Below are 14,464 nucleotides of genomic sequence, written 5' to 3'. Positions count from 1 at the left end.
GTCTTGGGGCCATTCAGTGGTTTCACCTTGACAGTGTGTGCTGAAGGATTAGCAAACCTCTACATAATGCACATGTATTTCAAAGGGGGTTACATTGTGAGTGGGTGGTACGAATTTTGATCAACCTCCATAACCTCCACATCCACTCCCCCAGACCCAAATACAAATGGTTTGACATTACTGATCTTGCCGTCTGCCTCTGTGGTGTGCCCTTTTGCCTCAGAGGAAGTGATGTGGCGACTGGCCCACGTTTGTACAGTAGTCATGTTGCTGCTCTATGCCAAAAGGGCCCCAGGACAGATGATGTCACCTAAACTAGGTTGAGAAAATGGAGGGAGGACTACAAGAGTGGAGAAGAAAATAGATGCTTAGACATTTGTTTTACTTATAGAACATTAAAAAAAGTAAGAAATATATTTGTCAATCCCATTGTATTTATGGACACATAGCCCCATATAGGTTCAATAGATGTCCTCCATATGGGTCTACATTGACCCCCAATGTATAATTTCAATTAAAAGTAGCAATATATACAGAAATATTTATTTCAAAAAGTAAAAACTAGTAGGCCTGAGAAGAGAAGACTAAACTCATGTCAGATTATACCTATTCACTTGATGGCTGTGTAGCGTAGGCTGCAGATGGCTTGAAATGTGGGGAGAGAAGAGATGCTCATCCTTGCATCACCAGGAGATGTCGTTGCCTGTACCCGTACCTAAACAGCACAGTCTGACAGCAAGGGGAATGTTAAAGACAAGGGAGCATTGGAGAGAGCAAGCGCCGCTGCCTTCTCTGCTGCACAGTGCACAACCCAGTGAACGGGTCTCCCTAGACTGCCCGTACCTATAGCGATCTCTCTTGGCCATTCGGTGGATGCTGTCTTTTCGGGCAACACCAACGTCGGGCGTAAAGTGTGTTTTCGGACAATTCGTAAGGAATGCTTTACATATTTTACATGGTTTGAATTTTGGTTACCAATCGAGGGGAGTCGAGAACAACGCGGTTCCCCGGCATATTTTACAGTAAGCGCAATGTCATTCCAGTTGCTTTTCCAGCTGTCATACACTCCAAACAATTACAAAATAGGATGCATTTGTCAGTCGTCTCGGGAAGGGAGGAACAATCGCCAGCTCTGGCTTTGCTTTTTTTCTCACCCCTTTGTTACTCTGCCAGATGTTTTTCCAGGGTCCAAATGTGTAATATTTCAGATTTATTGTGGGCTATAGCATGCATTGATTGTGGACTGAAAATGGAATCCATTTGAGGACGATTCGCTAGCTAAAGCGGGGATGCTCTGAGAAAACACCCTATTACTTTCCGATTGACCTAAATTTGAACGATATATTTATAAGATTATACTGGTCGACATCAGATCGCATTAGATGACCGTCATTCTTTTGTCTGTAATGCAATGCTGTAGAAAAGGTGGAAAGGTGAGATTAAATGTCTCATTTTCATAGCTGATGATGACTGCCAATAAGATTCATTCATTCTTAAATTTCTAGGCTATGCATTATTAGGTATTCTATGACTAGCAGGTCTTTCATCACCAAATGTAGCCTAGCTGCATAATTTCTGTCTATTTGAATAGGGTGCCTTGCCTCAGTTAGATCAACTCCATATAAAATTGCCCTCCTTTTTATTTTATTTGCATGCGATGCCTGGCGTTTGATTGTGTTTTGACTGCAATGCCTGGCATGAATATTTAAAGAATAGACAAATATAGACTTGTTTCCAAAACTCGTTTTTTCTATCAGGAATAATAACACTGATGATGTTAAGTTGAAGGTATAAACCATGTTGAAACCATATACATAATTGAATTAATGAGTTAATTGTTGCCCAGGCCTATAGGTAAGGCTAGGCATTTATAGTTCAATATTCTACATCAGGCCTGTTTGTGTGTAAAGGGGTGAGAAGCTCACATGGTCAAAATTCTATAGATTTTATGGACAAATCACCCTCATAAGCCCTGATAAATTGTTTCTATTTAGATACAATAGGACACATCCTGTGGTCAGATGTATATGATGTTTGTCTCCCCAGGGCCACACAATGACTATTGGCCCTCACTGGTTCATCAACAACAATGATAGTGTAGTAGTACCTATCTGGATCACAGAAGCCTTAGCCTATTCTATGACTTTCCAATGGGTTCGGCACATAGGCCTACTAAGAGAGGGAGCCTTAATTATGGACAGGATGATTTGATACATTTTGTAAATATAATTTAAATGGTTAAGTGTTTGAGAAAAAAGGGTCAAAAGTCAAAAGATCTGCCTTCCAATTGCCCCACCTCCGGTTGTGTTATGATTTTGACAGTGGTTGGAGATATAAGCCACAAGAGTAGGGGTTGTGGTGGTCATATGGTAAGTTTCCCATTCATCTGTAGGCAAACGTGTCCTCAATACAAGGAAAACATTCCACTTATAGTTGACTGGGAGATAGGGTTCTGAAAGCAGTGTCACCCAATTTGTTATCAATTTGAAATATCCATTGTTTGACCTGATAAGCTTGCATGATAAGCGTTGTTTTTCTTCAAGGGAAATGTGTTGAATGGGTTGTCGTCTGAGTGCAGGTTGCTGTATTCCAATCTTCAAAGCTGCAGATTGATATCATAGCCTGTCTGTCTCAGCCCCTGCCCCCAGCCCCCGCCTCAGTTCCTTGTGTTGATGGAAGATAATGGACATAGGCCTAGGTCATCAATTCCATGAAAGGGTGTAGTAGTACAAAAAAAAATCAAACATTTCAAACTAGCAGAATGCTGTTATTATCATTAAATATTTAAGTGCTGCACGAAATGGACCACATTAGCATTGGTAATAAAAAAAGATAGTTTGTGTTATTAATAACCAGTGGTTTTCAGTCATTTAGCCTATATGTTCATAGGCAGCATGTAGCCTAGTGGTCAGAGTGTTGGGTCAGTAACCGAAAGGTTGCTAGATTGAATCCCCAATGTTCTGCCCCTGAACAAGGCAGCCAACCCACTGTTCCTAGGCCATCATTGTAAGTAAGAATTTGTTCTTAACTGACTTGCCTAGTAAAATAACAAAAACATTTTTGGGAATAATCTGTTTTACTGCTGATTAGTGGTGTTGCTGGCTGGCCCTATCTGTGAAGGCTAATTGAAACTCCAAAGAAAATCTTGCACTGACTAGAGGAACCAATGCATCATAGGTGCTGGAGGAGTTTTGATTTAAGTAGATTTTTCTGAAATACCATTTGTCACGTACTACAAATTTGTCAGTTATGAGAGACAGACAGTGACACATTTTTTATCAAATTAATAAGTAAGTATTTTGGTCTGCAGCGTTCTCAATTTAAATGGCAGACTGGGATGTATCGCAAAGATTGTTAATAAGAGAATGTGACACACATACACCCCCCTACGTATTTATTTTGGACAGTGAAGCTAAAACTTTTACTGAGGCGACAGTACAGAATGTCACCTTTTATTTGAGGTTATTTTAATACATATCTATTTTACTATTTATATATATATATGCCATTTAGAAGACGCTTTTATCCAAAGCGACTTACAGTCATGTGTGCATACATTCTACGTATGGGTGGTCCCGGGAATCGAACCCACTACCCTGGCGTTACAAGCGCCATGCTCTACCAACTGTGCTCTCCGTTTCTCTTTAGAAATGAAAGCACTATGTATCTAGTAGTCCTCTTATTTAACTGTGTCATAAGTATTTGGACAAATTCACTTACGTGTATTAAAGTAGTCAAAAGTGTAGTATATGGTCCCATATTCCTAGCACACAATGATTACACCAAGCTTGTGACTACAAACGTGTTGATCTTTGTGCCTCTAACTTTCTCACTCATCATTATTCACAATTCATTCATGATTATCCATAATCCATAATCCATTATTCATAATCCACATTAATGTAGATGTTTCTTATTTACAATAAAAGTGATTCCAAAATGACACAATACATAATTTACCATGCATTCCTATTGGGCACCGAATAATCGGAAACACAACCAAAACAAACTTCAAATTCATCCAACAAGTTTGTAGAGTCATTGTGTTCTAGGAATATCGGACCATATGTTAACCTTTTCACTACTTAAATACAAATAAGTGAATTTGTCGAAATACTAACAACATCTTAAAATAGGTGGACTAGATACATAAAGTGCTTTAATTTCTAAACGATTAAACAGATACGTATGAAAATACCCTCAAATAAAAAGTTGCATTATGTGCTGTTGCTCAAATCTCAAATCCAAAATGCTGGAGTATAGAGACAAATTAAAAGTTTTAGCTTCACTGTCCAAATAAATACGTAGGGGAGTGTAGATTTTTCTGTTATCCCACTGGGCGTAGGCCTATGCCTCAAAGGCTGCGTCTACACAGGCAGCCCAATTCAGATTTTTCCCAACTAATTGGTCTTTTGACGAATCATATCAGAGCTTTTCACGTCAGATTTTTTAAGAGCTGATTTGATTGGTCAGCAGACCAATTAGTGGGGAAAAGATCAGAATTGGGCTGACTGTGTAAATACAGCCAAAGCCACACTTTATCGCTTTCCAAATCAATCAATACCTTTTAATGGTTGCCAAGTTGTTGCCATGATGGCTTTTGGCTGTGTGTGTCAGTTGTAGTAGATTTAGCCTAATGAACCGTCTATTATGGATTGAAAGAGACTGTGATTACTATTGCCCTGTATATAAGGTCAGGGCCACCCTTTAGCCACGCTTCCCTTTAGCTCACTGTTGTAATGTGCTTTACCATAATGCTGTCCTTAAGTTACTTGAGTTGTGAAGTGGAAAATTACAACCACGGTTCGACTCAGTTATTTATTACTGATCACCCTTTAGAACACTATTCCTTTTTCACTCTGTACCCGTCTTGTTTCCTCTCCTTTTTGAATTCTACATTTATCTCAGTTTGGATTGTTGGAGGAACAGCGTGTTTCAGGGGAAGGGAGGGGAGGTAGGGCTGGGGGGGGTCTCTTATCGCCTCCCCGTTTCTCTTCTCTCTCCCTCTCCGTTTCTCTTCTCTCTCCCCCTCAGTTTCTCCTCTCTCTCCCTCCCCGTTTCTCTTCTCTCTCCCTCCCCGTTTCTCTTCTCTCTCCCTCTCCGTTTCTCTTCTCTCTCCCTCTCCGTTTCTCTTCTCTCTCCCTCTCCGTTTCTCTTCTCTCTCCCTCCCCGTTTCTCTTCTCTCTCCCTCCCCGTTTCTCTTCTCTCTCCCTCCCCGTTTCTCTTCTCTCTCCGTCTCCGTTTCTCTTCTCTCTCCGTCTCCGTTTCTCTTCTCTTTCTCCTCTCTCCGTTTCTCTTCTCTCTCCCCCCCGTTCCCTCTCTCCCTCCCCGTTTCTCTTCTCTCTCCCTCCCCGTTTCTCTTCTCTCTCCGTCTCCGTTTCTCTTCTCTCTCCGTCTCCGTTTCTCTTCTCTCTCCCTCTCCGTTTCTCTTCTCTCTCCCTCCCCGTTTCTCTTCTCTCTCCCTCTCCGTTTCTCTTCTCTCTCCGTCTCCGTTTCTCTTCTCTCTCCCTCTCCGTTTCTCTTCTCTCTCCCTCCCCGTTTCTCTTCTCTCTCCCTCCCCGTTTCTCTTCTCTCTCCCTCCCCGTTTCTCTTCTCTCTCCCTCTCCGTTTCTCTTCTCTCTCCCTCCCCGTTTCTCTTCTCTCTCCCTCTCCGTTTCTCTTCTCTCTCCCTCTCCGTTTCTCTGCTCTCCCTCTCCGTTTCTCTTCTCTCTCCCTCTCAGTTTCTCTTCTCTCTCCCTCTCAGTTTCTCTTCTCTCTCCCTCTCAGTTTCTCTTCTCTCTCCCTCTCCGTTTCTCTTCTCTCTCCCTCTCAGTTTCTCCTCTCTCTCTCTCTCTCCTAGTTTCTCTTCTCAGTGTGTCTCTGTCTCCCAGTACGAAGTGCAGTCAGGTCTGTGGATATCAAAGAGGACTTCAGCCATTGTTTGGACTTAAAACCTCTCTTTTCATTAGCCTCCCTCTCCAAAGGCTACTCTGACACAGACTAATCACTACATATTTGTACACAAGGCTGAACATTATAGCATTAGAAACCCAGAATATAGTGCTTATAATTAGTGGAGTACAGTGGAAGGATCCTTTAAATACGCAATAGAGAAATTAAGTTGTACTTCTATTCTAACATATGTTTTTTTAATCTCATTAATATTTGTGTTGTTATTGTGGAGAATAATCTTTTAAAAACAAGTGTCGTCAATCCTACAGGGATTTACACATTTCAGTTTAAATCAGCTTTGATCTTTACTAAGATGCTGAAAATAAATACAAAAATCAGAAAACATTCATCACACTAGGGACATACCAGGGAAAAGTGATGTTTGTGTTTTATATTGCTGTTGAGATACATAATGAAGGCTAGCTAGGGATAAGGTATGTAGAGTAAAGACAAAGTAACTGCAGACATATACAGCTCAAGTCGGAAGTTTACATACACTTAGGTTGGAGTCATTAAAACTAGTTTTTCAACCACTCCACATATTTCTTGTTAACAAACTATAGTTTTGGCAAGTCGGTTAGGACATATACTTTACAGACCGATTATTTCACTGTATCACAATTCCAGTGGGTCAGAAGTTTACATACACTAAGTAGACTGTGCCTTTAAACAGCTTGGAAAATTCCAGAAAATGATGTCATGACTTTAGAAGCTTCTGATAGGCTAATTGACATAATTTGAGTCAATTGGAGGTGTACCTGTGGATGTATTTCAAGGCCTACCTTCAAACTCAGTGCCTGTTTGCTTGACATCATTGGAAAATCAAAAGAAATCAGCCAGAACCTCAGGCACAAGCCTGGTTCATCTTTGGGAGTAATTTCCAAACGCCTGAAGGTACCACGTTCAATCTGTACAAAGAATAGTACGCAAGTATAAACACCATGGGACCACGCAGCCGTCATACCGCTCAGGAAGGAGACGCGTTCTGTCTCCTAGAGATGAACGTACTTTGGTGCGAAGAGTGCAAATCAATCCCCGAACAGCAGCAAAGGACCTTGTGAAGATGCTGGAGGCAACAGGTACAAAAGTATCTATATCCACAGTAAAACGAGTCCTATATCGACCTAACTTGAAAGGCTGCTCAGAAGAAGCCCCTGCTCCAAAACCGCCATAAAAGAGCCAGACTACGGTTTGCAACTGCATATGGGGACAAAGATCATACTTTTGGAGAAATGTCCTCTGGTCTGATGAAACAAAAATAGAACTGTTTGGCCATAATGACCATTGTTATGTTTGGAGGAAAAGGGGGGAGGATTGCAAGCCGAAGAACACCATCCCAACCGTGAAGCACGGAGGTGGCAACATCATGTTGTGGGGGTGCTTTGCTGCAGGAGGGACTGGTGCACTTCACAAACTAGATGGCATCATGGGGAGGGAGAATGATGTGGATGTATTGAAGCAACATCTCAAGACATCAGTCAGGAAGTTAAAGCTTGGTTGCAAATGGGTCTTCCAAATGGACAATGACCCCAAGCATACTTCCAAAGTTATATCAAAATGGTTTAAGGACAACAAAGTCAAAGTATTGGAGTGGCCATCACAAAGCCCTGATCTCAATCCTATAGAAAATGTGTGGACAGAACTGAAAAAGCGTGTGCGAGCAAGGAGGCCTACAAACCTGACTCAGTTACACCAGCTCTGTCGGGAGGAATGGGCCAAAATTCACCCAATTTATTGTGGGAAGCTTATGGAAGGCTACCTGAAATGTTTGACCCAAGTTAAACAATTTAAAGGCAATGCTACCAAATACTAATTGAGTGCATGTAAACTTCTGACACACTGGGAATGTGATGAAAGAAATAAAAAGCTGAAATAAATCATTCTTGCTACTATTATTCTGACATTTCACATACTTAAAAATAAAGTGGTGATCCTAACTGACCTAATACAGGGAATATTTACAAGGATTAAATGTCAGGAATTGTGAAACACTGAGTTTAAATGTATTTGGCTAAGGTGTATGTAAACTTCCGACTTCAATTGTTGCTGGTATACTGAGATATCCTTTCTTATGCTACTTACCTCATGTACGTAGAGGAGTTGGTTTGCCAAACTATACTTGTGTCATAAGTAACCTTGCCTGAGACCTGAAGACTCGTATTATCTCCCAGACCTAATGCCTTGGCTTTGGCTCAGCTTGATAAGGAGGTCTTGAGTTGTGCAGATATAACTCAGCATCCTATATCTGGGCGGTTTACATGTGCATGAGGATAAGCAAGTCATCTTTTCACATATCATCATTTCACCAATTCAGCTACCCGTGGATGGGCAGGGACGGATATAGCTTAGCGCTCCAAATGTTCTGGATTTTCAGATTCAAGTCAGGAGAGACATGCTGTGCTCAGTGAACATTTTCACTTGTGATGATAAAATCCTCTGACACATGAAATGTGAGCGACAGCAGTGCTCCTACGCTCTATTTGTAGATTTATGAACCACACCTACTCCAGGGCATGTTTGTCATCATTTGCATCATTTTTTCATTTGTTAAGTAAAAAACTAAAAACTAAGAACAGGAGAATACCCACCTAACTGCATCTTCCATTAGGCCTACTACCATAAGTACTATTAGAAGTAGCTACTGTTATTACATGCAGAGTATCTGTAAGCTACTTTTTCCCCTCTGTAGTTGTTTGAAAGGAAGCATGACTTTTTCAGATCTTTCTGATGTGTGATTTCTCTTTATACTGATCTCCATCCATCTTTCATGTCATCACCACTTCTTTTGTTGTTCATGAGGAAAATCCAGTATATGGTACATAGATGTGAGAACAGTACCATAGTGTAGTTTAATACTTTGATGCTAACACATAATTATTTAGTTATGTCATCTCTACTGCAGGCCTTCAAAAGTAAATCTGATGTATTATGGATGTACTGTACTGGCAAGCAAAGTTGTGCTACTGAGAATATCAGTGAAAAACAATGGTTTGTTGTTGATTCAGCTTTCTTTCAATTCCATTCTACATCTGAAGTCTTGAAATGTAATGTTTTACCAGTCAAGCTGTAGTATGTTAGCAGCACAACGTCAGGGGTCTCAATCCTGATGTTCCACCTGGAACAGCCAAGCCATGTACTGTAACATCAATAGCTGAGTGGCAGTTACACCCGTTTAGCCCAGGTCTTTACTCTGTGATCACTACCTTTTTGAATCATTTGTGTGTTGAAGTCACTCAGCAAAACTTGTGCTTGCTCAGTAGATCTAAATGCATAATTCATGATGTTGATGATATTTTTTAGATCTTATTTAGATCAACAGTAGCAGATGGTCCTGAGACAAGGTTAGACCTATTATTATAATAGACTCACTTTAGTGGGTTTAAAGCTCATTTTAGTTGGACGGTGTCTAATAGTGGGACGGTGTCTTTGGGTCTAGATGTCTTCCCAGCTCCACAAATACAATGTTGCTGTCCTTTTACTTTATGACACCCAGCCCACAATTAGCACATCAACATTGGTTGGCTGTGGTATTGCTTTGAGAGAAGGGGGTGTTTTATGCTACATGTCAAAGGAAATATTCATAGGCATCATGCTACACAGATGTAACAGTGTCATGCCCGTAGCACAGAACCGATCAGCAGATTGACTTTGGTATTGAGCTGCATATCCATCAATAACAAACAGGGTGTATTTGGAATGTGTCCCTGCTTCAAGGTCAATTTATTCACTGTATAGTGCAGTGCATGGATGGACTGTGCGTGTGCGGATGTGGAAATGGTGTGGATGATGCCACAGGGACGTGAGAAGCTTTGTACTTCCTCCTCTCCTCCCCCACGCCGAGGTCCTCTCCTTTATTCCCTGCTGTCATATCATCAGATGACCAGCAGGGGTCACCTCTGGTAACATTCGCTACAACCAATTATGCAGATGGTGCAACCGTGTCAATGATCACATTATCTTAACATGCAGATAGATAGGCATGGTGGTGTAATGTCCTCTAATAATGTCCTATAAAATTATGTTTACGCAAGAGGGTTGATATGGGTTACAATGCATATCCTCTTTAGTAAGACATCCAACCAATGTAATGGATGCTGATTGGGTATTCTTCTGTTATCGTGCCGTGGTGCAGATATTGTAAATGTCAGTGGCTGTGTGTGAGGTAGGTTTACTCACTAGGTTAGTAGGGACTCTACTGCCACCACAGTCACATGTACAGTCAACATTCACCAGTGAGGCTGATGCCTTGGGAAGGAAAAACAACCAGGCCATGCAGCTCCTGTAGCTATACTACTGGCTTCACAGCCCCAACCTCACATTGGACGATTAAGCCCTTGACTGCCACAATCTCAACATAGCTAAGGGTTGGTTTGGTTCATAGTAGCAGTAGTAGTAGTACAGTAGGTCATGAGGTTAAAAGCCTTGGAGCACTAGCTAACCCTCCGGCCTCATCATCACTGGAGAACACAGTATTTACAGGAACTCACATTAAAATGCATGACATCAGGTGCAAACCACCCATGATGCACTAGAACACACTATCATAATGGGACTGTCATAGCAGCTTGAATGCCTAACTGATTGAGATGGAGTGAAGTCATTTTTGGGGTCATACAGAATACACAATAAATATTGGGCACATTAATGCTACATTACATAAAACAATCTAATAACAATGTTATGTTATCGGTGTGTCTAATTTTTATTGTGTAATTGCTGCTGTGGTCAAAAAGAGACCTTGGTCTCAGTGGGACTCCCTGCCTAAATAAAAATTAAATAATGATCAAGGTAGTAAATGAAAGAAACAGGAAGAATTTTGATTGAAGTAATTGTTTGGCAATGCCAGCTAGCTTATCTATTACAGATGTTGGATCTTAATTTGATCACCCTGTTGCTAGGGCTGGGAATTGCAATACGATATTATTAAAATACTTAGGTGCCGATATGATATGTATTGTGATTCTCACGATTCTTAATGTATTGGGATTCTATGTTCCAGGAACATCGCTCACCATGTCTGTTGCAGAGGGACAAGAAATAGCCATGAGAAAATTTGTTTTGTTCAGTCAGTGCTGAAAACATGTTGGCTCACCATTTTTTTTTAAAAGAAGATGGAGAACAAGCTTGAGAAGGAAAAATACAAGAGTTTTTGGTGCAGGTACATCTAACTACCGCTAGCTAACGCTACCAAGCAAAACATTTAAAGTATATATATATTTTACAAATCAATACTTGAGAGTAAAAGTATCAATATAATATCGTAAAAAAATATGCAGAAGAATTGAAAATGTAAAACGTGTAGCTTATTGTGGTTTAAAAAAGGCTTCTGAAGTTTGTCAATACCAATTTGAAATTTCAGACTTGATTTTCCCTTGTGAAAAAATGATCAAACCCGACAAAAAATGTAATGAATTATAATCCACATTTCCTGTTGCTGCAGGTTTATTTTTCTGCTGTAGCAAACTGGCTCAAATTAAGATTCTACATCTGTACAAGTGTTGTTACATTGAAAATGTGGTGTTTGTTTAATGAAATTAGCCTGTCAATAAAACATAGCAGACACTGGCATTCTATTGAGGGTAAACAAAATTCACTCCAACCTAATCAGCACAGAGTTTGTAAGAGAAAATGTTAATAATGCACTGGGGCATGTTTTATCACAGCAAGCCCCACATAATTACACTTTATCATTTGTGTCACGCTCAGCCATCCTTTGAGAACATTATTCCAGGAGGTCTTTAATTGCCTCAGCTTGTGCTCAGGGCCGGCTCCAGGCATAAGCAACGTAAGCGGTCGCCTAGGGCCCCGGCCTGTAGGGGGCACCCGACCCAAAAACATATTGTTGTTGTTGTTTTTTAGGAACTCAGTCGGGGTCTCAACTTACTGTTGATAGTTAGAATAGTAGAATACACAATGTGCAAGTTCGAAAGTTTGTTGTGCATCAGCAGTCACTGACAGTCACTCAATTAGCCATGTCAGACTAGTTTTAGATTGGTAAATTAGTCTAGCTTGTTATCATGGCTGAATACTGACCAGGCACGCAGGGCACGTGCCCAGGGACCCTGACCTCCAGGGGATCTCCATTGATTTTGACTCCATTGAGTCACTCTCACACATATATTATTAACATTGTATAAGTCATGACAAAACGAGTAGAATTGCAGGAAATTAGCTTAAAAAAAATAATCTCCACCCCATGGCAAAAGGGGAAGAATTATAGGAAATCAGCTTTAAAACTGCAAAAATATCTCTGCCCCATGGAAACATGTGTATAATTGCATGAAATGTGTTATTAAATTGCAAAACTTTATTTCCACCCCACGGCAAAATGTATAGAACTGCAGAAAATTTGCTTTAAAAAAACATATCTGGGCCCCATTGCAGAACGTGTAGAATTGCAGGAAATGTACTTTAAAACTTCCAATCAAATCTCACGTAGTAGGGCCCCCAAAAGGCTAGAGCCGGCCCATGGAGGCCTATCATGTTAGTAAATTTGCCTTAATCTTTATAAACCTAACCTATCAATATGTAAACCCCGGAACTATTGTGGCAGCTTATTATCATTGAACCTCCTCATGAAAAAATGTGTATAGCTCATTTTCAGAGGTTAATATTTTCTGTAAGAAGCCAAAAGACAGACTATGGTCATAAAAGGACTTATACCTGGTACGTCACAGGAGCATGATACTAATGTCAGTGGGTCTCATTAGTATCCTGGTCGTCAGTCGTGAATTTGTATTTTTCTGTTCCCTATAGTGCTAATTGAGATACAATATGCTTCAAGTTCTCATTTCACACCGCAACAACCCTACATCAATTCTATATTCATGTTCCCGCCCAATTAATTAGCGTCAGAGGGCATCACTACACAGCAGGCCATACTCTGCATCTGAAGTGGACGCTTACAGACAATGCATTGCAACAAACCATCCCCCTTTTTGTTTATTCGAACACTGAGATCCCAACGGTCTAACAAAATGTGCTGAGGTGAGTCTTTGGTTAGCGGAAAAACACATTTGTGTTAACTCCGGAGGGAACAGTCTGTCTTAATGGGATGTAATTGGACTGCAATTCTCACTGTTGACAGATGTCCCAAAAAAGTTGAAGGGGTTGTTGAATGTGCCATGCCTAGCTATTTTTTTCTGCCGGAATATCTGCAGTTTTTTCCCCCTTTCTCGTCTGTACAGACTTGAGGCGTGTAGGAAAAGTCTCCCGACCAACTTCCTGAGAAGTATAGCGGCTCCCCCAATGTCATTACTGCTAGCCAGGGCCAGTTTAACTCCATACTTTAGAAATGCTGCTTTCCTGCTTCCTGCCTGCATTTCTCAAGGTGATCACAGATCTCATATTGTTTGTTGTGTGTGTGAATTAATATGGTGGGAAACCGTGTCTTGCTCTCAGCTACCACCCAATTCTGTCAAGTCAGTGTTGGAGGGAAGAAAGGATTTGTAGGCTGACAGCTAGGCCCTACAGACTGGTGTACTACAGTAGAGATGTCAAATGTACTGTCTCTCCAGCTTATCACTGGGGAGAAGCCCCATGGTCACTACTTACCGTAGGTTTAGAATTGATGTTACCATGGACATCTCTGCATGTCCAACAGTGGTTTCATAAATGTATTAGAATATAAAAGCTGTGAAGGTTAGAACATAAAAATTCAGAGGTAGAATTTTATTAGATTTTTTAAAGAAGGCCTTCTTACCTGCTGTCTACCTGTATCCACTGGTGTGTCTAAATCTGCAGATGGCTTCAAAGCCATCATAATGGCATGATACTGCCCAGAGAGCTTTAATCAATAGCCTCAAATGGCCTCCCTCTCAGATATTTTTGCCAACCTGATAATATTACACTCTATTGCACCCAGAGGTCTTTATCACAACATTGCATAATAGGGAATTGCTATTCCGCAAGAATTGTATCTTCTCAAATGTCATGCAGGGAAAGTTTGATGATTTCAGAGGTCTTTATTGTTCAAGGCGTTATGGGATTATAAAAAATAATGCCGCATTTTGCACTCTGCACCTGAAGACTGATAACCTGTCAGTGGTTTCTGCATTCCCCAGCATCTCCCGCCTGCAGCCTCTGCAGTTACTGACTATACTGTAGGATTCTCTCAGGCAATTTGATTTCCTCTCTCATCGAGGGCATGCATCATACATATTGTGCTGGGCAAAAAAAGTAGAAAGCCAGCACCAATTCTCTCTGGCACTTTTTGCGAGTGTATTCCTTGGCTATTACCATGAATAATGCATATTTGTCATGGTTAAAAGCCCAGAGTGTATTCTTATAGTTGCCAAAACCATCCTCAAGTAACATTGATAATACAAAATGTGAATCAATATTGCGTGCCTGGTGTAAGGTTAAGCAGCCCATTACTAAACAGACATATTAAAAAACTTAGATGGGTCTCCTTTGACATCTTGACAGGAGCCTTTTGATGGTAATGAACTTGTGATAGACTCTTTATGTTGGAAGTCTGTATTTAAAATATTAAGTGAAGGGAAAGTGTCTAGACAGATCTACGGATGACTAC

The 14,464-nt window shown here is 40.7% G+C and overlaps 1 protein-coding gene across 1 annotated transcript in view; it reads left to right on the top strand.

Moving 5' to 3' along the window:
- Nucleotides 1-746: 746 nt before the first annotated feature.
- Nucleotides 747-14,464, top strand: part of ctnnd2b (catenin (cadherin-associated protein), delta 2b) — a 107,665-nt gene continuing 93,947 nt past the window's right edge. The window contains exon 1 of the mRNA XM_052463795.1: nucleotides 747-1,022. The gene's annotated coding sequence lies outside the window, so the exon portion shown is untranslated. The remainder of the gene's footprint in view (nucleotides 1,023-14,464) is intronic.

Source organism: Oncorhynchus keta, chromosome 15 (assembly GCF_023373465.1).
Source record: "Oncorhynchus keta strain PuntledgeMale-10-30-2019 chromosome 15, Oket_V2, whole genome shotgun sequence".
Classification (NCBI taxonomy): Eukaryota; Metazoa; Chordata; class Actinopteri; order Salmoniformes; family Salmonidae; genus Oncorhynchus; species Oncorhynchus keta.
Note: the sequence above shows the minus strand (reverse complement) of the source record. Positions and strands in the feature narration are given on the sequence as shown.